The sequence below is a fragment of the Alligator mississippiensis genome, chromosome 6 (genome assembly GCF_030867095.1).
Source record: "Alligator mississippiensis isolate rAllMis1 chromosome 6, rAllMis1, whole genome shotgun sequence".
Lineage (NCBI taxonomy): Eukaryota > Metazoa > Chordata > Crocodylia > Alligatoridae > Alligator > Alligator mississippiensis.
The window spans coordinates 35141288-35165058 of NC_081829.1; the positions used below are offsets into that span (position 1 = coordinate 35141288).

At 42.2% G+C, this 23771-nt stretch overlaps 1 long non-coding RNA gene across 3 annotated transcripts in view; it reads left to right on the plus strand.

Moving 5' to 3' along the window:
* LOC106739373 (uncharacterized) overlaps window positions 1-23771 on the plus strand; it is a 121686-nt gene that overhangs the window by 55599 nt on the left and 42316 nt on the right. Inside the window, exon 1 of one of the 3 annotated variants that reach the window (XR_002093418.2) lies at window positions 16104-16325. The exons of the other annotated variants lie outside the window; for them this stretch is intronic. This is a non-coding gene — a long non-coding RNA (uncharacterized LOC106739373). Of the gene's footprint in view, window positions 1-16103; window positions 16326-23771 lie in introns of those variants that run through there. 3 annotated transcript variants of the gene reach the window in all.

Sequence of the window (23771 nt, forward strand, 5' to 3'; positions counted from 1 at the left end):
GGCAGCATTCAGATTTGCTTTTCATCCCATGCTTGGTGGGAAAAATGCCAATGAGTTTTCAGGCTTTTCCGTGTAAGCCTTCAGGGGCTTATTCACCAGACTTTATATATCTGGCAAACTGTGTCTTTCAGCTCCAGCCGTAAAACCCAGAATATATTTGGATTCCATGTTCAGTTTTTGATTTACTGCCCAAAATTAGTGTAAATAGTCTTCATCTTAAAAAAAAAAATCTTTTTCTGGCTGTTACTAATATTGTTTTTGGATAGTCTTTTTAAGGCGTTCTTTCTAAATAATCCCTAATATATAATATATTCTAGTTATTGAAAGGCCCTATCTCATTTCCACATATTCAGTGACTATCAAGGCATCCATTTATTTAGCAGAGGGTACAAAACAATTAATGGCTTTCCATTGGGGAACTGATATGAAAATTTCAAAGGTGAGTTTGATCAAGAAGAATAAATTGTACTGTGAATATGTAATGGCATGTTGAGACTATGCACTAGGTTGCAAATTCTTCTGCTGGTACACCCTGGCAGACCCAGATCAAGTGGCTATCTACCAGCTTTGTTTATTAGCATAAGAGGGGCAGAACAGACGGGTCTTCTAGGACCATAACAAGAGCCATGTACAGAAGATATCTGAAAGAGATTAGCTGAGATCCTTTCCAGCAATAAAGGAAAGCTAAGAAATGTGAGTCTGAGCAGATCCAGTGTGTATGCTATATTAGTTAAAGTTCAGCAGACATCTTTAAAGAGTGATATTTTCAGGAAAGGTACTTAAAGTGCATCTAGTCGTAAAGAAAATACAGTTTAGGAATGCTGATCATTTAAATCCAGTCTCCCTAGTCCACTATGGTTCTTTTATCATGCTTCAGGTCACGCATTGATGGGAATCACGTTGAGCCTGTTATTGATTTAAGTAACTCTCATTATGAAATAGCTGTTTTTGCTCGTATCATATTTATTAACTTCATTCTCTTCAAATGTTCTTCAGTTAGCTGTACACGCTGTTTTATAGCAAGTGAGGTAGAAAGATAAGCTTTGGGTTATTTTATAGCTACTTGTATAATCTTGAGCGCATCTACGTGTGCTATTAACAATCAGCAATGAACTCTGGTGCATATCGTACAGGAGTTTATTGCTCCCATGTGCACTGTTTGAATGTGTGCCCGGGACCACAGCATGTTGAGCTGGGTCAGAGTAGCCCCAACTGGCAGAGAGCTCAGGGGGTCAATGTTCCAGCCTGGGGCTGCTCTGACCCAGCTCAAAGTGCTGTGGAGGGGCTGGCTGGGGCATGAGGGTACTCTAGTGCCAGGCTAGCTGGCAGGCAGCCCTTGCACTGAGGCGCCCTTGTGCCCCAGCCAGCTGGGTTAGCATTTACATATGAGCTGCCGTGCATGAGAAAACTCTGCAGCAGGATAGTACTTGTATTTACAAGTACTACTCTGCTGTGCAGTTAATTAGTTTCCTGTGGCCTAATAGGACTGCACATGTAGATATGAGATGTTTGCTGCAGAGCTAATTAGTCTACTCTGTGGTAAACATCTCAAGTAGGCATGCCTCTGGAGTGTTTAAGTCTGTGTCTCACTGCATACGTGCTATATGATATCACTTAAATACAGAGGTGATCAGGATTTTTTTTTACTAAATTTTTGGGTTTTTTGTTTTTTTAGAAAATGCTGATTCATCAAATAGGAACTTTTGCATAAATCTGTATGCCTTGGCTAAACCTTTTTTTTCTCAGAAAGAAAAGTTTTTCAGGTTCAGGGTGGAATTTCAGACCAAAACCAGAGAAAGAAATGCTCGTAGCCAAGGCATTTTCCTGAGGTGGGAGATCTAGGTGATTGCCCTTGCTCTGAAATCAGTCAGGTCAGGCACCTGGTAGTATTTCTGGGTGTCTCTCACTATCTGATCCAGCTCCTTGACTCAGCTTAGTCCACCTGGCTCTCAGCCAAAGACCTGGACAATCAATTGGGCCTGCACTATGCTCTACAGTGCATCTCTTGGATGAAATTAAAGCTGCCTTCCCTGTAAACATGCTTGCTGGCCTACAGGACCATCTCTGCACATTACAAACCCTCCATCATGGCAGCTCACTAGACAGAACCCCTCCATTTTTGTCCATCTTTCTATCTATGGACAATGATGAGAGTGGCAGGCCTAGTACTCTGCTGTCCCTTCCTGTACCCAGTGAGAACAATGGTGGGATCTGCTTTGAGATCCTGTCTGGGAAGCCACTGTACAAGGTCAGTCAGGGCGCTGAGAGGGGCAGTCAAAATGTCTCATGCCTATGATCTCATTGCCTGCCCTGATATGACTTGGAGGTAGAACCTAGTGGCAGCAACCCCAGAGTAAGCCTTCCTGGCCAGCCATGACCCATACAAGTTGCCCATCACCAAGGGAACTCTCAGTTAGGGCTGTGCAAAGCTTTGGTCCCTGACTAGATTCAGCAGAGATTCAGCCCGATTCAGTGGCTGAATCTCTGAATCCGAATTGAATCAGAGGACCCTTTAATCTCTCTGAATTGAATTGGAACCTTCTGAATCAATTTGGAGAGATTTGGAAAGATTTGGCAATTCAGACATAGACATAGCTTTAAATGTTTTTTCTACATACCTCTAGGTAGCAGGTGGCTAGTGAATGCTGCAATGCTGGGGTGCATGGAGTGTCCCCCAGCTTGGTGATTGGTGCCTCCTGGGTGTGGGGGGGCACCCAAGGTCCCCCTGCAGCTGATTGCTGAACTGGGAGGTGGGGGGGGGGGTGGGCTACGTGCTCCCTGGAAGACCTGGAAGTGGACTGGAAGTACTTCACAGCCGAGCACGTGGAGGGGCCCCTCCGTGCTCCTGTGGGATGCTCCATCCGACCCAGTGTTGCAGCATTCATGAGCTGTGCCTGGTACCTTGAGGAATGTAGAAAAAACATTTAAAGCTGGATCTATGTCTGAATTGCTGATTCTTTGAATCAGCATTGAATCTTCAGATTTGGATTTGGCAAATCGAATCGGGGACTGTGATCCGAATCAATGATTCGAATTGCTGTCCCCAATTCAGGCCAAATCTGAATCCAAATCAAATAGGGCCCACTTCACACACCCCTACTGTCAATCTCCAGTGGTGGCTGCTGCATGGGGTTCTGGCCATAGGCACCTGTGTCTGCTATTTAGAGGAGACTCTCTTCTATGCCTTCCTGGACTGCCCCTGGCTGTGCCTGCTCTTTGCTGCCCTCAGCACCTTTTTGGTGTGCTGGACTTGGACTTCTCCAAGATGTCATAGAACTTATCTATCCCATATCGATCAATCAAAGGGAGCATGGTTTGCCTGGCCAATTTCCTGCTGGGCCAGGCAACTCTGAAAAGCTGCAGAAACAGACTCTCAGGGGCTGGGTCCAATGATGCCCTCCAACTCTTCCACTTTTTGGTCCAGGCATGTGATATATTTGACTTTGGACACTTCACCTTGCAATAAAACATGGACAAGTTTGCATCATTCTGGGCCATTGAGAGGTACACTCTGTAAGGTAGAAGACAGACAGATGGTCTACATATATAACCTCATGAGGAGCAAGGGTGAGAGGGCATCACTATCCAGTGCAATGGTGTTTTTTGTCACTGATAAGTTTCATGCTTGATCCTTGGAGGGTTACATACACTTGTACTTTCACCATTTAAAAAAAAATGATAAAAATGTAGTAAGTCAAATCTCTTGCTAGCCTCTCTCATTGGTTTGTTTTTAAGATCCTGTCTGAGAAGGCACTGAACACGTGGACAGTCAAAGTGCATCATGCCCCTGTTCTCACTGCCTGCCTCAGAACAACCTAGAGGTGGTGCCCAGCAGCAACAACAACAAAAGCCCACCCAGCCTGGCATAACCTGTACCAGCTACCCATTGCCAAGAGAACTGGAAACCTCCAGTCATGACTCCTGCATTGGACCCTGGCCCCTAGCACTTTTGTCTTCCACTTACACTAAGTGGCCTGCCCTTTCTATGAAAAGGAGGTGGAGAAGACACTTATCCATGTCTTCCTGGATTTGATCTCAGCTTTGGCCACTCTTTGCTTCTCTCAGTATCCTGAGATGCTGGACTTTGGTTTCTCCAAGACCATGTACATTTTATCCATCCCATTTGGAGCAGCTGAAGAGATCGTGATCTGCCTGGCTGATTTCCTACTGGGCCAGGCCAAGATGGGGACTCCAAAGAGCTGCAGGAACCAGGGGGCTGGCTCTGATGACACCGTCAAACTCTTTCGGTTCCTGGTCAAGGCATATGGTGCCTTTAAGTATGGGGACTGAGCCTGAAGCCAAATATGGACCAGTTTTTGTTGCACTGGGCCACCAAAGAGCCACTCTGAAATGTGGAAGACAGATAGCTAGTCATAAAACCGTACCCCAGAAAGAGGGTTGTAGAGGAGAGGAGTTCAATCATCAACGCAGGTGTTTGGTTACTAGCAAGTCTTTTATGCTTAGCTTCTGAGGTGCTGCATGCTTTCAGTCTCACTTTTTCATTAAAAGAAACTAATAATAAGATTCATAGTTTCATAGTAGCTAGGGTCAGGAGCAACCTGAACAGTTCATCTAGCCTCACCCCCTGCCACAGGCAGGAATGAATGCTGGGTTCACAAGACCCCAGACAAGTGATCATCCAACCTCCTCTTGAATTTGCCCAAAGGGGCGAGGACCACTTCCCTGGGAAGTTGGTTCCAGATTTTAGCCACCCTAACTGTAAAATATTGCCTTCTGATCTCCAACCTAAACCTATTCTCCATCAGCTTATGACCATTGTTCCTCATCACCCCAGGTGGTGCTGGGGAGAAAAGAGCTCTGCCTATTTGCTGTTGATCTCCCCTGATGAGCTTGTAGGCAGCCACCAGGGTCCCCCTCAGCCTCCTTTTGCTGAGGCTGAACAGGTTCAGGTCCTTCAGTCTCTCCTTGCAGGGCCTGTCCTGCTGCCCTCTCACCAAGCGGGTGGCCCTCCTCTGAACCCTCTCCAGGCTGGCCACATCCCTTTTGAAGTGCGGCTCCCAGTACTGGACGCAGTACTCCAACTGCGGCCTGACCAAAGTCGCATAGAGGGGGAGTATCACCTCTTTGGACCGGCTTGAGATGCACCTTTGGATGCATGACAAGGTAAGGCTGGCCTTGCTGGCTGCGGTCTGGCATTGGCGGCTCATGTTCATCTTGGAGCCAATAATGACTCCAAGATCCCTTTCTGCCTCTGTGCTTTCAAGAAGGGAACTCCCCAGCCTGTATGTGGATTCCTGTGGATTCCTTCTCCCAAAGTGCAGCACCCTGCATTTGACTATGTTGAACCCCATCCTAGTCTCATCTGCCCACTTTTGTAGTCTGTCTAAATCTAGTTGCAGGCTCTCTCTCCCTTCAAGTGTGTTCACCTCGCCGCACATCTTAGTGTCATCAGTAAACCTGGACAGCGTGCTTTCCACCCCCTCGTCCAAGTCGCAGATGAAGATGTTAAACAGTGCGGGCCTGAGGACCAAGCCCTGGGGTACCCCACTGCTCACATCTCACCAGGTTGAGTACAGCCCATCTACCACTACACTCTGGGTGCGCCCCATCAGCCAATTTTCTTACCCATCCAACTGTGCAGGCATCAATGCCACAGTCGCTTAATTTATTGATGAGGATGGGGTGAGAGAGTGTCAAAGGACTTCTTAAAGTCTAGAAAGACTACGTTCATGGTGACACCATCATCCAAGGATTTAGTTACTTGGTCATAAAAGGCAATCAGGTTGGTCAGGCAGGGCCTACCTTTGATGAACCCATGCTGATTGCCTCTGAGCATGATCTCCCCTGCTGGCCCCCAACAGATGTGCTCCTTGATGATTCTCTCCAAGATCTTCCTGAGCACTGAGGTGAGGCTTACAGGCCTATAGTTACTTGGGTCCTCCTTCCTCCCCTTCTTAAAAATTGGGACCACATTAGCCAGTTTCCAATCCCCCGGCACCTGGCCAGATGACCACAGCATTTAAGACGTGTCATTTTTAGAAGGAACTTCTAAATGTTTCTAAGAATAGTCTTCACCTATTTCTTTGGCCTTGGACAGCAATAAACATGTCTGACCCAGTACCCTGCTGTCCCTCCCCATGTCCAATGAGAATAGTGATAGGATATGCTTGGATAACCCATCGAGGGAAGGGGCTTCCATCTTTGGCGATATGAGTGTTTTCATTACTGACAAGTGTTTTAAGCTTGGACCGTGGAAAGGCCATATTCTTTTGTACTTTCACCTTTTGTTTTTAATAATTTTATGATAAAGGTTTAAAAAGCCCCCCAAAAGTCTCTTTCTCTTGGCATGCTTTTCTCACAGCTGTGCCAAGTTTTTTTTTCTTTCACTGTGAAAACTGCCCTTTAATCCCAAAATAGAAACCTTTGTCTTTTCCAAATTTGCCCATTTTTATTTAGCTTTAACTTACAGGCAATATGTACACACCATACTTCAGGTAATTGTGTCACATTATTCTGCCAAGAGTTTTCTTGTTCACCACACACATGGGGTTTTTTTGCTGTGCTATATTCTGGTCATACTCCCCATAGTGTCTCTGTGCCATACCTTAATCCTGCTACAAGTAGTTTGGAGATAACATTTAGGAGCACAAATCATAGTCCTACACATATATTATCTCAGGAGTGCAGTCAACTCATTTTGGGAGAAATACCTAAGCCGATTATATGCATCTTAACCTTTTGTTTGATAGATTTCTAGGGCTGGAACCAAATTGCTTCCAGGGAGCTAGTCCTATAAAGCTTGTTAAGATTAGAAAGGTAAATCTGTTTTGATTCAAAGAAGAGTAAGTTTTTTTCCAATTAAGGATCAACACTTTTGATCCATTCATCACTTGTTAACTTTAGTATGTAGAATGCCTCCTCTGAAAGGAAGAACTTGTCAGAATCCTTTTAGGAAATCTACATCTTTGAAATTCATCTAAGTCATCTAAGTCTTTTTTGCTTCGCAAGGTTAGGTCACAGTCTGCACACATCTGTCTTGTTATTCAGACAGCAAATGAATTCAAGTAATCTGCAGATGTTAGGATAGAGTGGGCTTTCTCAACATGCTAGGTGGGCATTATTTACTAACTCCTACTAATGAGATAGGGTATGGACATATAAATAAGTTGGTATGGGGCTAAAAGGGCCAGAGCTTTGTCATGCATCAGCTTCTACAAGGATATGTATGCACTAACTAAACTGCAGTAACATACTACTTTTTCACTGATGGCTGAATTACTGTAGGTTGCCTCTGTTCATACCAGGGTGAAAACATATACCTGAGCAAATGTCCTTGAGCAGCTGATAGGTACTAGAGCTGCCTTCCCTTCTTCCATTCAGGTCCATATTCTGAGAGCTTTGAAAACTAGAGCTTCATTATCATGAACTATATATTACACAATACATAAGGACACAAAACCAGCATCTTGAACACTTTTTAATGGCTAGCTACTTTAGTCCCTGTTCCCTGACCAGATTTGTATTTCCTGGCCACATCTACACATGCATATTTACTGTGCAGTAACCAAAATTACTGCACAGTATAGGCATGCATCTACACATGCACACCTGTACTGTGCAGTAAATATGGCACCTTACACCAACTTCAGCATATTTGACCTGCATCATGCGCACTAACATATCTGTAGACACCTGAATTACTAACTCTGGGATTGTGTAGATAAAATGGGGGCCCTAAATTGAAGCGGTGTGTTTTAAAAAGCACCATTTCAATTTAGGGCTGATTAAACCCCCATGTCATGCACACGCCCTGCTGACTTACCTACCTCTCAGGTGGGGAGGGAGGGTGAGCTGCTGGTGGGGGTGGAGAAGGGGGTGCTGGTGCTTCCCTCTGTGGCAGCTGTGCCCCCCCTCACCAGGTGGCACCCACCCATAGGCACCCAGCTCGTACAGTCCCAGGTGTACCGCAGATGCAGAAGGAAGCACTGGGCCCCCACACAGCTTAGGCAGGCAGGCAGGCAGGCTCCAGCAGGGAGAAAAAAAAGAAAAAGATCAGGCTTGCCGCTTTTCTTGGGTGGAGCTGCTTTCCCAGGTTGCTGTTAGGCTGCCTGCAGGGCTTCCTGCAGAGCTGTGGAGCTGCACAGAGCCTGGTGCTTCACTCTGTGGCTGTAGGGGCAGCAAATTAAAACTCCTTGAGTTGCGCCCCAAGTTATTTAAGGTGCGTTATGCTGCCAAATTTCCTACAGTGGCTGGAATGAATGTGCAATATGCCACCTAGGCGTGCAAACACCGACACCATTAAAGCAGTGCGAAAGCATTTAGCCTGCTTTAAAGTGTCATGCACACATACCTCTTGTTTAGTCTACACATGGCCTTTAGTCCAAAGTCAGTCCACACACAGCATTAATGTGCTTTAACACCTACACTTGTAGGCACCAACTTATTCCCACTTATTGTGCAGTAAATTTAAGCTGCCATCAATGCACATGTAGACATGCCCCCTGAGTACTTTCTGATCACATTAAGTACTTGCTGGTGTTCTAAGCAAGCCACACGCCCTGCAATCTTACTGATGCAGTCACAGTTCAATGGAACTCAGATCAGATGTAAAGATCTATCTAAGAGAAGCTTATTGAAGGACTGGGGACACCGAGAACCCTCACTTATATACAAGAAGTCAAATTATTCTCTCCCTTTTCCTTAAGTGAAAGCAATGTATCAGGAAGTATTTATATACCTAGATGAAAAGGGAAAGAATGGTCAATGCTTAGAGCACTAGCATAGGATCTGGGAGACTTGGCTTATAATCCCGGTTCTGCAATAAACTTTATCACTTTGGGCAAGGTATTTAGCTTTTAGCTGCAACCCTTAATACCCCATCTGTAAAATATAAGGGTAAATATGCTAAACACTTTGAGGTGCTCAGAAACTGTGGTAACAGGTGGCCATATAATTTTTCTAAAATAAATTGTCATAATCATATTTTCTACTAAGCACATTTTAATCTTATCTACTGCCTGTCAGTTGTTTTTCTCTGTGTGGAAGCGCTGGTTGCTAGAGGATCTTCCCATTTCCCTCACCCACTAGCACATCAGAACTTGGTCACTTGTAGCTTCTCAATTCCTTTTAGAACTGTTGTATGCAAAATATGTATTAGAGCCAAATAGTTTATGTTAAAAATCAAAGTTATTTACACAGATTTGTAGAAACTGAAGTGAATAGGGCTCCCTCATGGCAGCTATATAGAACATAGTTAGTATGGGTTGGTGCAATCTGTGTTAACCCAGGGTAAAGGATGTGAAAGTATTTCCATGTGATGCTATGCAGAGAAAAGAGAATGAAACCCCATGCATGGTAGCCACATTGCTATACATTGTTGATAGCCAGTATGTTTGTTTTTCCTTATGAATGACTCACTCTAGCTATTAAAGATGTGCTGTCTGGGTAATGAATGGGACCATTAGTGGGTTAACTGTGAACTTAATCTGATTCAAACTACTCAATACTTAATTAGTTTCTCACTGCCTTCTGTTGCATGTTGTGGTACTCGAGCTTCATTGTGAATGAAAGTGCTTTCCACCACAGGGGGACAGTTGTGCAATGAAGGAAAGGGGTAAAGATACAGGTAGATCAATATCATGCCAGAAGTCTGCCTTTCCTAATAATTATTTGTGTTTACAATTATAATAGTTTTGCTGGTGTTCTGGGAATCTAAATTAAAGTGTAATGGAAAAATTATAACATCCAGGTATTCAGCAATAATGCTGGGCAGGTGAATAGTGTAACATGAATTGCATACTTACTTTTTACAGACCGGGTGTGGGCAAAATATGGTCCGTGGGCTAGATCCAGCCCATCAACAGATTCAGTCCAGCCCACAGGTGGATGGCTACCAAGTAATTAGGTCTGGCCCATGGGTGCTGAGCACGTGGGCAGGACTGCTTACACCCAGCAGCATCAGGCATCAGCTATGGACCCAGATGGGACTTCTGCCACAGTGGGTGAGTAGCAGTGTCAGTTGTGAATGCTGCTGGTAGGTTCAGGAGCCTGGATGCAGAATCTCCTGGTGGCCTTCACAGCTGATGCCACCCTCCTCTCCCTCCCATATATTAGAAGCTCCCACCTGGTGCCTCAACCCAGAGCCTGCTGGCATTGTCAGCTATGGACCCAGGCAGGAGCTGCTGCTGTGCTAGGGGGGTGTCAGCTGTGGACATTGCCAGCAGGTTCTGCACTGGGGATCCAGAACCTGTTGGCTATGCCAACAGCTGATGACATTTCCTCCCAGTGTGGCAGCATCTCATATCTGGGTCCATAGCTGATGCCACTGGCAAGTTCCAGGTCAGGGCTCTGGGTGGGAGCTTCCACTGTGGCAGGAGGACGGTGGCATTAGCTATGGATGCGATGGGCAGGTTCTGTGTCCAGGCTCCTGAACCTACCAGCAGCATCCACAGCTGACACCGCTGCCCACCCACTGTGGCAAACTACAGTTCTGGCGGGTTCTGGAAGAAGGGAGAGGGGGAGGTGGAGAGAGACAGAGAGAAGAGGAAAGAAAGCTGGAGGGGAGGAGGGGAGGGAGAGAAGATAGAGAGAGATGCATGTGGCCCTTGACAGTGTGACAGCTGAAAAATGTGCCTCTGTAATAAAGGTACTTGCTAAAGGCTCTATGAAGATTATATCAAGTGTTTTTCTGTATTTGTTTAGATATTAAGCTATATGTTGTTGCTAAAAGCCTAATTAAAGTCTAAGATGTAGTGAGGCCTTGTATAAAGTAAGGCCTAGTAAATTTAGCAAAGCCTTGAAGTAGTAAGGCCTGTGGCGTAGTTAAAATTACCTTATCAAAGGAATGCAAGGCTTGTACTGCTAATTGGTCAGTCTAAAGACAGTTGAAATAAAAGGAATCTGAGTAGTTGTATGTTATCAGAACCATTCAGAAGCTATAAATTAGCTGGAATATCTGGAAACCATTTAGAAGGAAGACACAGCTCTGTGAAAAGGATTAGTTAGCTGTTGCCTGGATCAGTGGGCCCGTGGACCTCAAGGAGCCCAAGGACTGCATTCCAGGGTTCTTCCCGGTACCCCTTTGGACAGTGCTGTTCAGGGACGCCTGACTTCGCTGAACTTTGTGGAGAGAGAAGCTTGCTGTGTATCCGGCATCAGAGGGGACTGCTGATAAGTTGCCAGCGTGAATTGCTTTTGTCTGTCATTGTCTGTCTTGTTACTACACGTAGTTTTGTTTTTGTTAAGTCAATAAATCTTTCTTACCTTTCTATCCCCGACCATACTCTCAATCCCAAACCCTCCACAGGCGGCTGGGACAGACAGGTCCTCCAAACTCATTAAGTGGCCCTTCAAACAAAATAATTACCCAATCCTGTTCTAGACAGAGGGGTTTATTCAAAGGATGTATTATTTCTTATTAGAGTGTATTCAGTGAGCAGATTCAACAGGTTCTACACAGTGATGGTAGTATCTAATAATAGTTGAAATATAGTGAATGTTTGTTTTAGATCATTTCTCTAGCAACTAAGGTAACCTTAGCCTTCCACTTCTTCACAGATTTGCTACCAAAGAATTAGCCCTTTACTATATTTAAAGGGATGTTGATCCAAAATGAAGGTAATCCAAACATTTCTTAAGAAACTGGTGCTCAGGGAAACTTGTTGCTAAGTATGGAGCATGTGCAAAGAACAGATATCTAATACTGTATTCGTGGACTGGATTAATTAGAGTTTGTATAATTTAGCATACATTACATTTCCAGAATATGGACGTCTGGTGAAATATAAGGTTTTCATGGGGTGCACACTGACAGGTCTTCACTTTTCCTGTCTATCTAGGACTGTTCTTTGTATTTATGTTTTCCATCTATAACTAATTTTTGATAGAGGACTTGTTGCTGCTTTTGAATCATCCTCCAGCCTCCTAATGAGACATGGCTATGTCTAATGTTTTTGCTTAATTCTGAATGCATACATTAAATATGCCCATCTTCTTTGCTTAATAACTTCAAAGGAAATGGATTGTTGAATTTTGACTGAATCTAAATAGAAAACAATCATAATAGCTATAAATTCATTCCATTTAATACTTTGTATTTTCCTGGGTCTTTTGCTCCCAAAGACATCTATATATATGTATCTTTGGGGGGCTTCCACCCATATGTTCCTACCATCTTAACATTTGAATTGAATATTCATAGTCTGGCCTTTTTAAGTGGTATATTTTCATTGACCAAAATTTGTTTCACCTGGCAAACCTACATATTAATGTTGTACGATCCCGTTGCTCGACTTTGACATTACTGCCAACATATATTAGCTATGTGGACTTGTTTTTTAAAACTTATTATTAAACTGCTTTCTGTTTTGCTTACTTTTGTTTTTTGCAATACTGTTGAGTCCAGAAATTTGCAGGGGAATATGACGTTTCCCCTGCTGCCTAATTTCTGGACCCATGGGAACCCCAGTTCTGTATGCTGAATGAGGCATCTGATTCTGGCATGCAGATCTGGGAGAGGGTGGTGCTGGGCAGGATACCCTGACAAAGAGATTTTAGGTATATTAGAAAGAGAAAGACAGTTGAAGTTTTCCTAAGCAATTTTGAAGTAGAACACCTAGGAGCAGCCATACTAAAAGCTCTTGTATGTATTGGTGATGGCAGGCCCCAGTGACAGTCCAGTTTGGACTGTCTGTAGTGGACAAAAAAAGCTCAGCAGTAACTACAAGTGAGGACAGGCTTTTGAAAGCCTCAAGTGCAAAGTCTTGAAAGTCTTGAGTGCTGAGTCCTTTTGAAAGTCATGCACTGAGAGTTAGTGGTTGATAACAATTTTTGAAGATCTGGGCTTTATTCACATTTTAAGGAGGAGGTCAGCTCATTTGGAAATATGTCCATGAATTTGGATGCTAACCACTTGAAAATCTTGCTCTGAACCCTTTTGAAGCAATCTGGTCTATTCTGTGGGCTAGCCTGTGCAGCAGGTTGCAGAAAACACCTGCTTATACTTGCCAAACTTTTGTGCTACTTTTCCCAATATAGAGAGTCTTAAAGTTATTGATTAAAAACAGAGAGAGAGAGAGAACTTTCAAAAGCTGTTTTAGATGCTAAGATTAGATTCACAGTTTTCTTGTTTAAATTTCAGTTCACTTCAAAGCCATCTTTTTTTTTTAAATCTGAGGTGCGCTGAAAATCCTTGTTTAAACAGAAAGCCACAAGTTCTGCCAGATCAGCTTTTATTTCAGCTCCTTAAAAAGAGAGAGAGAATAGAGACCATATGTTTTGGAGAGCAAGACCACACATGCTCAAGCCCAAGAAAGGAAAATAGTGAGAGATTTAGTCCACTGATTTTGATGGAAAACTTTTGCAAAGGGAAACAGCACTGTTTTCAAAACCCATTCATATTGTAGAAGAGAGGTGAAATGATATGATGCCTGCTTGACACCTTTGATGTGCTATGTTTGAATTGTTGCAATGGCTTTTCTGGGACCAATGAAATTGCTTGTTGCACTTTGACCACACAAAAGCTCACCGTGCAATACTGCAACCTAATAAAATGACCTCTAACACAACTATTGGGCAATGCATTTTTTTTATTCCCCTTAATTGCTTTTGTGTGTGTTCACTTTTTATAATGTGCATTCTTCTGAATCCTGTCTTTTAAAAGATTTTAAAATTATATTACCTTCTCATGGCATAATTAGAAATTCACAGACCAAAGGAGATGAAGTGATTTTTTTAAGGAAGTCTTGAAAATTGATAAGGGTTGTTGAGGCATCTTAAGTATTTAATTTTCATTTAATGATTTAAACAAAGCCTTGATTCTGAACAAGAAAAATGTCATTAAATACCTGAAGCCTCAGAATTTGTTAGGAGGATGGTTGTTGCTGTCTTGCTACCATGATGGAAATGAAATCAGAGACTCCTGAATTTGAATTCAGTTCTGATAGGTCATGATGGAAAAATAGGTCAGCATCACATGGTAATAGATGGCACCGAAATCTTTTGGTGTCAGATTTGTTTTTAATGGGAACTCAGCAAATGTTCCCATCATAGATAATAGCATCACAGCTCATTATTTAAAAACCCGATCCTAAATAAGATGAAATAGATAGGAGGGCACACTTGGAATTTAGTGTCCTTTTGGATCCTGCCTTTCAGCGGTATATTAATGGAAAGAGTTGGGAAGTACACATACTGGGTCTTTGGCTATTAATTGTGTCCAGCACTATCAAAACAATTTCCTTTAGTATTAAATATACTTTTAAAGGAGAATATGATCAATGGAGAAAGTAATACAAATGATGCAGGTAAAAACATTGTTACCAGAGTTCTAGTGAAAGAAGCTGTTCAGAAATAGGGAGGAAAAAAGCATTCTGCCTGCCTTTTCTTCCCCCACTGTGATAAAGTAGCACCACGTAAAGTAACTGATAAATAAGATATTCTTCTGTGTATAAAAAAATTCAAGGCATCTCAGGCTCTTCTGCTTAGAGCTACAGTATACCAGGATCAGGTATATGACTTTAGATGAGGATTTTTTTTTCAGATTTAAAAAGGCATCTCTTCACTAATTGCTGTAAATATTGAAAATGGATTATGGGGCCTGAGTCAATTTCTAATGTCTAGTGTCGATTGCTAATGAGCTGGCTTATATACAAGGGATTTCAAATTGGGGTAGAAATGAGTATTTTATGTTTTGATAATATCTTGTTTAATTAAATAATATGATGGTGAATCACCATGAAAGAGACTGACATTGTGAGAGGAGACCATAAAAATCCAGGCATAATTGCAATATAATTTTCAAATGAGAGGCAAACACTTGAGTCATATCCACAGCGCTGAAAATTCCCTGCGCCTGTGTGACTTGGGAATCAAGACATTCACAATTATTCCCATGGCAATATGCTCCTCAACAATTTTTTATTTGCCTTGCAGCAGTTCACATTCTTCATCAGATAGGCAACAGAATAAATAGTATCATGCAGGCAGCTTTATTGGAAGTACAGCAGAATAGAGGGGTTGGAATTTGAAGGGGAGTCTTTGTCAGGGTATAGGTTGTTGGCCACCATTGGTAGCAGCATATGTGTTTTTGAAGCCCTCTCTGGTGCTTACTGCTGTTTTTTTTTTTTTTTTTTTTTTTAAAGCTAGCACTAGCAGGAAAGGTATTGCTGATGGTTTGAGATGTAAGGGGTGGATGTAGATATGTGTGTATGTGTGAACATGGGTGTATTACAGACAGCTGTATTAAGACTCCTTTCTTCCCTGCTTTTTGAACCAAGAATCTTTGGGATAGGGGGATTCTTATAATCCTTTAAAGATCTCGTCTGCTGAATTGCTAGCTTTTGGAATTCCAAGGGTCTGTTCAGTGACTACTTGAACCTATGTAAAAAGTAAACAGCAGGCCTTGCTCTGTAGCCCAGTTAGTGAGGAATCTGCATGGAACATCACTTCAATGTAGGCAAAGAAAGGGAAAGAAAGTAGGAAAGGGAGCAGAATGAGTAGAGAATTCTGAGAAGCAACTAACATAATCATGTTTAATAGCTGAAGCTTGCTGGCTGGAATCTTGTGTTAGCAGTGTGCGCTTTAGGAGTAGTGTGACAAGAGACAAGCCTATGAGGGAAGGGAATGATTGGATTGAAGGAAGTTAACTTTAAAAAAGAAAAGACATTGAAGTCCAGATCTCTGCACTAGTCTTGACTGCTTTAGTAGTGTTTTGATGTTAATAGGTTAATATATGGGGAGAGAAGTGAACAGTGTTCAAAATCTATGGACAAGATCAATGGGAGCATGCTGGGATGAACACACAATCATGTCGTACGTCAAATGGTGTGCATGAGCTTTTGAGATTTCTCGGCTAAGTTGTAAAATGAGATTATACAATAAGCAAAGTGTTTTTAAACATTTTAGTTATTATTGCTTCCATCTGCTGATCTGTACCATAACAGTTAGACACCTGTGCAGCAAGGCTGGTAGGTGCTTATCTGTTTGAACTGCAGTTATCAGAGTCTTCAAAGCACTTGGCTTCTCTCTGCTTCCTGAGAGATAACAGGAATGGTGCAGAGACAAGCTTAGAGGTTTTAAAGGCAATCCAACTGGCTCAGCTTCATGCATGCTGGCTTACCAGGAGCAGAAGCTTTAAATCATTCTTCCTGGGATGATGACACACATTGAAAGGCAGATATGTACTTCTTCATTTAAATCTGCAAAGTGGGTGGGAAGGAGTAGTATCACTGATGAAATAGCACATCTATGAACATTCATTGTTTATACCTCAAAACATTCATTTACCTTCTTACTTGCCCATCTGTGAAAAGGGGATACTAGTACCTATTATCTGCTTCATTATGAGGGCTGAGATGATAAATTAGGTAAGACTTTATAATTCTTTGAAAAGTGTGTTTTAATTAATTACTTAGTTTCTTTCCTAACTATCCTAAATCCAGAGGGAAAGAGAACAGTGTACAGTAAAGAATACATGTTTCTTTCTCTAAAGTTCAGTTTTTCTCAGAAGACGGGGATTTGGGGATTATCTAGGGATAGATAAGCAGAGAGCAAATTAGAGATGGAAGTGGGGAACTGATTTTACTTCAAAGAACTTGAGAGAAACTTTTTTATACAGAAATTGAGAAAAAGTATCTCTTTGCAGGATCTGCTGGTTGGGCTCATACATTAGCATAAGTTGTAGGTTGGGAATGTTTAGACTCAATGAAGCAACTGTGTCAAATCTTGGGAGGATTGTCTTGGAATCTGTTAATGTAAGGAAAGGACAGAAGTCCAAGGGTGCAGTTCCACATGCATCTTAACAAGTGAAGTTTTTTTGGGCATACATATGGGCAGTTGAGAATAAATGTTAAGTACATCCAATGCATTGGCTGGCTGTTGTCTACCACCAAAGCAGCTACAGGAATTTTTCACTGCTTTCCCTAGAAAATGTGATAAGTGCTTTGGAGCAAAGAGTTTTATACATAAAATGTATTCTACACTTTGCAGTGACAGATTACATTAAGAAAGCCATTCAGCCTAATGGCAGTGAATAGGAATGACTGTTACTTAATTTGGAAAATATTAGCATACATTTAGCTAGTACCAAGTGTTTTAGTGGAAGTGAGTTTGGCACTAAGTCGGTGTGAAATAATACATTCAGACTTTAATGCACAGGTATCCAAAATTAGTTTTGAGTCAAGCATAAAATATATGTGTAACTATTGTAATGTATTTTCTGTATACCAGAACTTTCTGAGCAAGAATTGAGATATCTTTTACTTTTTCAGTTAAAAAAAAATCTGCCAGCCTTTTTTTATCTGTGTGTGTGTGTTTTGTTCAGAATCTAAAATAGTAGCAATGCAACCATAAAATCCATTTTACCTTGGCATAAGGCATTCTGACATTAAGCATAAAAAAGAAAAACTTGCCCCATCAATACTAATGGTATAGAAAAATCAAATATCTGTCCTTTTTCCAAAATGGTCTATCTATGTTTGGCTGCATATGGTAATTATTTTATCATTGGCAGAGCATGTTGTATGGATGAATTTATGTAATGATTGTAAAGTGTCCTGACACTATAGAAACGAGCACCAAAGAGGAACCTAGGTAAATTAGATATTGGAGGTAAGATAAAAATGTGAAATTATATTAAAGTCTGCAAGTGATTTTTTTGAGAAACGTCATGAAGATATAAAGATGACTAATTTGGATATGTAGTTGTCTCTCAAAAAATCTTGCAACATGTAAAAATGGAAGATTGCATATTTTTGGTCCAATATACTTAATATTGTTAGAATTACTAAATTGACTCAAGAAATCAGAGCAGTGGCTGCCTGAGTAATGAGTTAATGATCTACAAATTAAAATGCCCAATTACTCCAAGAACACCATCATTTGACAATATTCTCAAAGAATTATGCATAAACATTTCTGTTTAGAGCATACAGATGCAATGAGTCATAGATGGGAAGATACGTTTAACCTTTCAGTGAAGTACAGGTTTGCTTCTGTGTATGACTCAGCTTTGTACTACTCAAAAGATAAAAATAAACATTTGTGTATCAAAATTCACACAAAACATAATTTTGATACAGATCATATTTCATTTAAGATGTGACTGTCATGTTGTAAGAAGGGGTCATAGAAATCATATAAAATATGGCTGGAAGAAGACTTTGAGAGGTAATCTAGGATTTTGAGAGGTAATCTAGTTCATTCTCCTGCCCAAAGCCAGATCAGTTAACCATTAATAAATATTATATTTTTCTAGGTTTAATCTAGACTACAGCCATCGCTATATCCACACAGATGTCTGTAGTCCCTAAAATTGGATCCAGTCCAAATGAGCTAATCCTCATTGAATAAGGGTGAAAGTTAATGCAGACTAAGGCAGTCCGAATTAAATGATTTAAACTGTATTAATTAACATGAATATATGCATTGGTTTTAGGAAAAACAGTTCATAGGAACTAGGCAGACAAGCATTGCAAATATCAACCCCACTTCCCACCAGGGAAACTCAACTGGGTTTTTGCAACACAACAGGCTATCAGGCACAAAGTAACACTTTACAAAGTTAAATGTGCCAACATTTCTGTATTCTGAACCAAGTATTCTGACTAAGCCCCCAGCCCTGCCCAAGCATATGGGCAACTGATCTGTGAATATGGAAACAAACCCTCTTGGCCCCTTCCTCCCATAACACATTGCCTGAGGTGGTCATTAATATTCAGGTCTATTGCACTGCTTTTGGAACAGCACTTTAGATAATTGTCAGGTGCAATAATATACCAGTGCTTAAACAGCCTTATTAGTGCCTCCTATACTTTCAACTACAGGTGCCAAGTGCATAAACCCACACACAAAGGCTGTGAATTGGGTCTTCTAAGGGGCTGGTGGTCCATGATCATCTATTAACCCTTAATTTGAATTGAAATTTGATTCAAACTGTGTGATGCAAATCAGCTAACATGGTTTAGAAAATGGTAAGCACCTTTACAAATGCCCAAAATGTTTGTCTAACTAGTTTCAGACTTAAAATGATGGAGATTCCATGACTTATCTAGATAGTGTATTGTAGTGCTTAACTAACTTTGCAGTTTGAAAACCTTCCCTAATATCAAACTTTAATTCGCCTTGCTACAATTTGAGCCCCTTACCTCTTATCTTTTTCACTGTGGGAACCCTCCGCCCCCTTATATTTATATATTTGCCTATTTAATTATTCATTCATTTCATTCATTCATTCGATATGTATGCCACCCTCACTGATCGCTGCTGCCATGCTACTACTGCCGACAGTGTCACCGCTGCCTGCGGGAGCTCGCCATGCCCCCCCAGCCTCCAGGGGCACGTGATGTTCATGTCCATAACTGAAGACTTAGCATGTATCCCCTGTCTCTTCTTTATACTGTACACATGCAGTTCTTTTACTTGTTCCTCTTAAGTTTCTTAGGCCTCTTTTTATTTTTGTTGCCCTTTTCTGCATCTCTACAGTTGGTCTACATCTTTCTGAAAGTGTGATACCCAAAACTGAACATCATATTCCAGCTGAGGCCTTACCAGTGCTGAGGACAGTTGCAGAAAAAGTTCTTGTGCCTATATGTTCCAAGTTTTTGCAACGATCTGACCTTAACTCTTTCATTTTGTGATACACTATGACCCATCAGTTGCCTTTTTATAGACTGCTGCCTGTCCATTTGTTATTAGTGTAACTTAATTACCTGTTCCTATCTAAGTTTAGCACTTGGTGCTTACCCTTACTGATTGCATCCTTTCTATTTTCAACCTGTCACCAATTTGTCAAGATCCTTTTGATTTCCTATCCTGTTCTCTAAAGTGCTTGCATATGGTACCATCTTCACATATAACAACTTTCCTTGATTTCAACAGACTTTGGATTTGGCCCTTTAGCATACAGAAAAGGCAGGTGGTAAGCCAGTCCATGATGAAGTAGGTGGTTAAAAACCATAACATATCCCAAATAACTAGAATGGCATGGTGCTTAACAAAGGAAGACACTTGTTGGAAATGAATTTCTGTGATCTGTGGTATTTATTTATGGTGAGGGAAAAATGGATATGAGTAACAAGGACATGCTGATCCTGTTAAAAGCTAGAGGAGCAATGAACCTGAGAGTAATGAAAGACATAACTCAGGTGGTTCTGTTAAATAAGCATGCAGCAGGCTGACTGAAAGCAATAAATGTAGATGTGTGAAGAAATGCAGTGAAACTTTATTCAGAGTCCAAAATATGTGTGTTTGGGTTCTGTTGGAATTACTGGATGAAAGTTTGAGTTCATTTTTACTTGAAACAGCTCATTTCTGGTGACCAGTTTCAAATTGAACCAGTTTTAGAGGTGAACTCACTGACATCCTGATATCTAGGTTAGCGTTGAGTAAAGTATTTACGTGCTAAATATAACTGAGTCAAATATAACTGAAGTCAGTGGGATTCATGAATGTACTTAAGTGCTTGTGCTGTACAGAAGCAGAGTATATGTCATGTTTATAAGGTTTCATCCTTAGTCTTGTATAGGTATATGATATTTCTGCTCTGGAAGATTTTCATTGGAAATTTGTCAGAGGTATTTTAGTGTTTTACAGTTATAATTGAAAAGTGTTATATAAATGATAATTGGTTACTATTATATTGGAAAGCCAAGGAGTAAACTATTTTTTCCTCTCCTTTTCCTAACTTAAAATACATATGACTTGCCCCCAAAATGATAGTTGCTCCCAAAAAGAAAATGATAGTGGGCTAAAGTAAGTTGTGCATCATAATTCAATGTTTATGATGAGCAGGGATCCTGATTTTCTCTGGTTAAAAATGGCAAATTCTCTGGTTAAAAACCTCAAATCCATGATAAAAATTAAAGGCCCCCCACAGCCCCTCCCAGTGCTGCTGGTGCCCCGCACTCCCCCCCCACAGTCTCAACAGCCCTCCTGATGCCCCTCGCAACAGCCCCTCAGATCCACAGACATGCGGACACAGACAGACACCCACCCCAGCAGGTAAATGCATGTGGGGGGAAGGGGTGGGGGAAGGGGTGGGGGAAAGGGTGCTGCGGGTAGATCAAGAAGGGGGGAATATGCCCCTGTGCCCACTCCCAGGAGCAGGGCCAGGGGGTGAGGGCAGGGATGCCACTCTGTGGGCCACACACATGCCGGCTAGCCGGCCTGACAGGAGGTTCGCACACAGAGGCCGCCACCGCAACTCTACCACTGCGCCCTGCGCTACCACCCATGGCCACCTGAATGGCTTTGTGGGCAAGTGGCACAGGGCGCGGCAGCAGCAGTGCGGTGCATGCAAGCCCAAGCCCCCGCACCCCCATCCCTCACCCAGGCTGCAGCATTGGCCACAGAGCTGTGCTTTGGCCGCATGCCAGCCTCCCTCTCCCCCTTCCCCGGGCAGGCGGCTGGGCGGCATGTGTGTGGCCCGCACATGGTGGGCACTACCGCACTGCGCCTGGCATCACTTTCCCACAAAGACCCCCCGCAGAGGGACACCCCTGCCCTCACCCCCTGGCCCTGCCCCTGCCCCTGCCTCTGATCCCAGGCAGCTGCAGTATGCTGCCTGGGGCCAGCAGCAGTTCTGCTCCCTCAGCCCCCAACTATCTTCCCCAGCCCTGCCCCACAGCCCCACTTACCTCCATGCTCTGGGGGTGAAGGGGGGAGTCTGAACCTGAGCCAGCCTTGGCTGCCTCAGAGGCTCAGGCCCTGCCCTCCTCCCTCTCCCTCCCTCTCCAGCCAGGGCTGGGGGTTTCCTGCCCTTTTTGCATTGGCTCCTGCAGGCTGGAGCTGTGCCAGCCTGCAAGAGCTCTTTGCAAAAGTGGAGAATCTGTGGATTTCTCTTTTAAAAAGAGAAATCTGCATTTTTCTCTGAGAAAAACAGGGAATCCAGGGTTTTTTCTGTTTTTCTGTGGGAAACGGAAAACCCAGATCTCTGATGAGGCAGATGCATATGTTCTAAGGAAGAGGATTGTGTGTTCGGAAGGAAATATATAGATGTATATCTATATATAGATTCTTTCCTTTAATATAGAAGAAATAATAGTTCGAATGCTGTGCTCTGCACCCCTAATAAAGGCACATTTGGAGTATCTTTGTTTTAGTCTTGTTTACAGTCATGCTTCTAGTACAAGTTAGCATGAGCTCATCTGCACATGTGGTGATGCTAAAGATCTTTAAGCCAGATTGTCTTTAAAGTATTTTATGTTTTTCATCATGTATTTTAGATGGATTTGTACTTTGAGGTTTGGGTAGCAGATGATTAGGGCTGTGTGAAGCTTTGGTTGCTGATTCGATTCAGCAGAGATTCAGCTCGATTTGGCATCCGAATCTCCAAAAGAAATCAAATCAGGAGACCCTTTAATCTCTCCAAATCAAATCAGAACCCTCCAAATTGATTTGGAAAGATTCAGAGAGATTCAATGATTCAGACATAGACACAGCTTTAAATGTTTTTTCTACATACCTCAAGGTACCAGGTGGCTTGTGAATGCTGAGACCCTGCAGCAGAACACCCTATGGGTGCATGATGGGGTCCCCTGTGCGCTTGGTGGCAGACCCAGAAGTGGACCAGAAGTACTTCCAGTCCACTTACAGGTTCACCACTGAGCACACGGGGTGAGCTGCGCCTGGTACCTCAAGGTATGTAGAAAAAACATTTAAAGCTGTGCCTATGGCCGAATTGCTAATTCTCTAAATCAGCATTGAATCTTCAGATTCAGATTCGACCAAATCAAATCGGGACAGTGATCTGAATCAACTAATCGAATCACTGTCCCTGATTCAGGCCAAATCCAAATCTGAATCAAATATAGTCTGTTTCACACACCTTTATTATTGATACTGTTATTTGAACCTCCCACTTTGTTTTGTTTTTTTTTCCTTTTGGGGAATATCTTTTAATAAGTGATTAAATTAATTTTACAATAAAAAGGGAATATAATTAATAAATAAAATGGGTCAATTATTTCTGCATATAGGTAAGATTGTCATCTTTAAGCCTCTGAGGAGGAATTTGGCTGATATAAAAATTGACCCAGATGGTTTTGTCTTCCTCAAGTAGTTACTTAGACCCCATTTCCATAGTCCTTGAGCACCCCACAATCTCGACTGTATTTAACTTCTCCATGCCCCTCTGAAAACTATTGTCTTCCTTTCACTGAGACACCAAAAGATGAAATGTAGCCTATGGGAAGTCTCAGGGAATCTGTGAGAATTTAATTGAAACAGGGTTTCCAAGATTCCAGTTTAGGGCCTTGAGCAGATCATCATCCTTGCTTTTGTAAATATATAAGGTTAAAATAAAACTTGAGCTTATTTTGGGTCATACTTTTATGGAGAAAGAATGAATAAGGTCAGGGATATTTCAGTTTTTATTTCCATAAGTAGTATACCTATAGCAAAAACCAAAGTTTAGTTCCTAAAGAAACTCAGCAGGTAGTAAACCTGGGTGCAGTGATATGGGGATACAGTCAAAGTGGGGTGAATAGGGGCATTCCAGTTGTAGAGCAGTGAAGATATTAACTTGTCACTTTGAAGGGGTGCCTGTGGAAAGACCATGTGAGAGATCAAATTCACATTTTAGGCTAAACTGCATACATTGTATTTTTGTTTTTTCCCCTGCATGTTTATACTCCTGGGCAGGGGCAGGGGCAGGGGCAGGGGCAGGGGTGTGGACATTCCCCCCCCCCCCCCCCTTTCAGACCATGAAGCAGGAACTGCATTGTGGACTTTTTAAAACCCCAAATTAGATAAGACTCCTGTCCTCCTATATTATCCCCTGGCTCTCAGCACCTCCTCTCCATCATCATCAACAT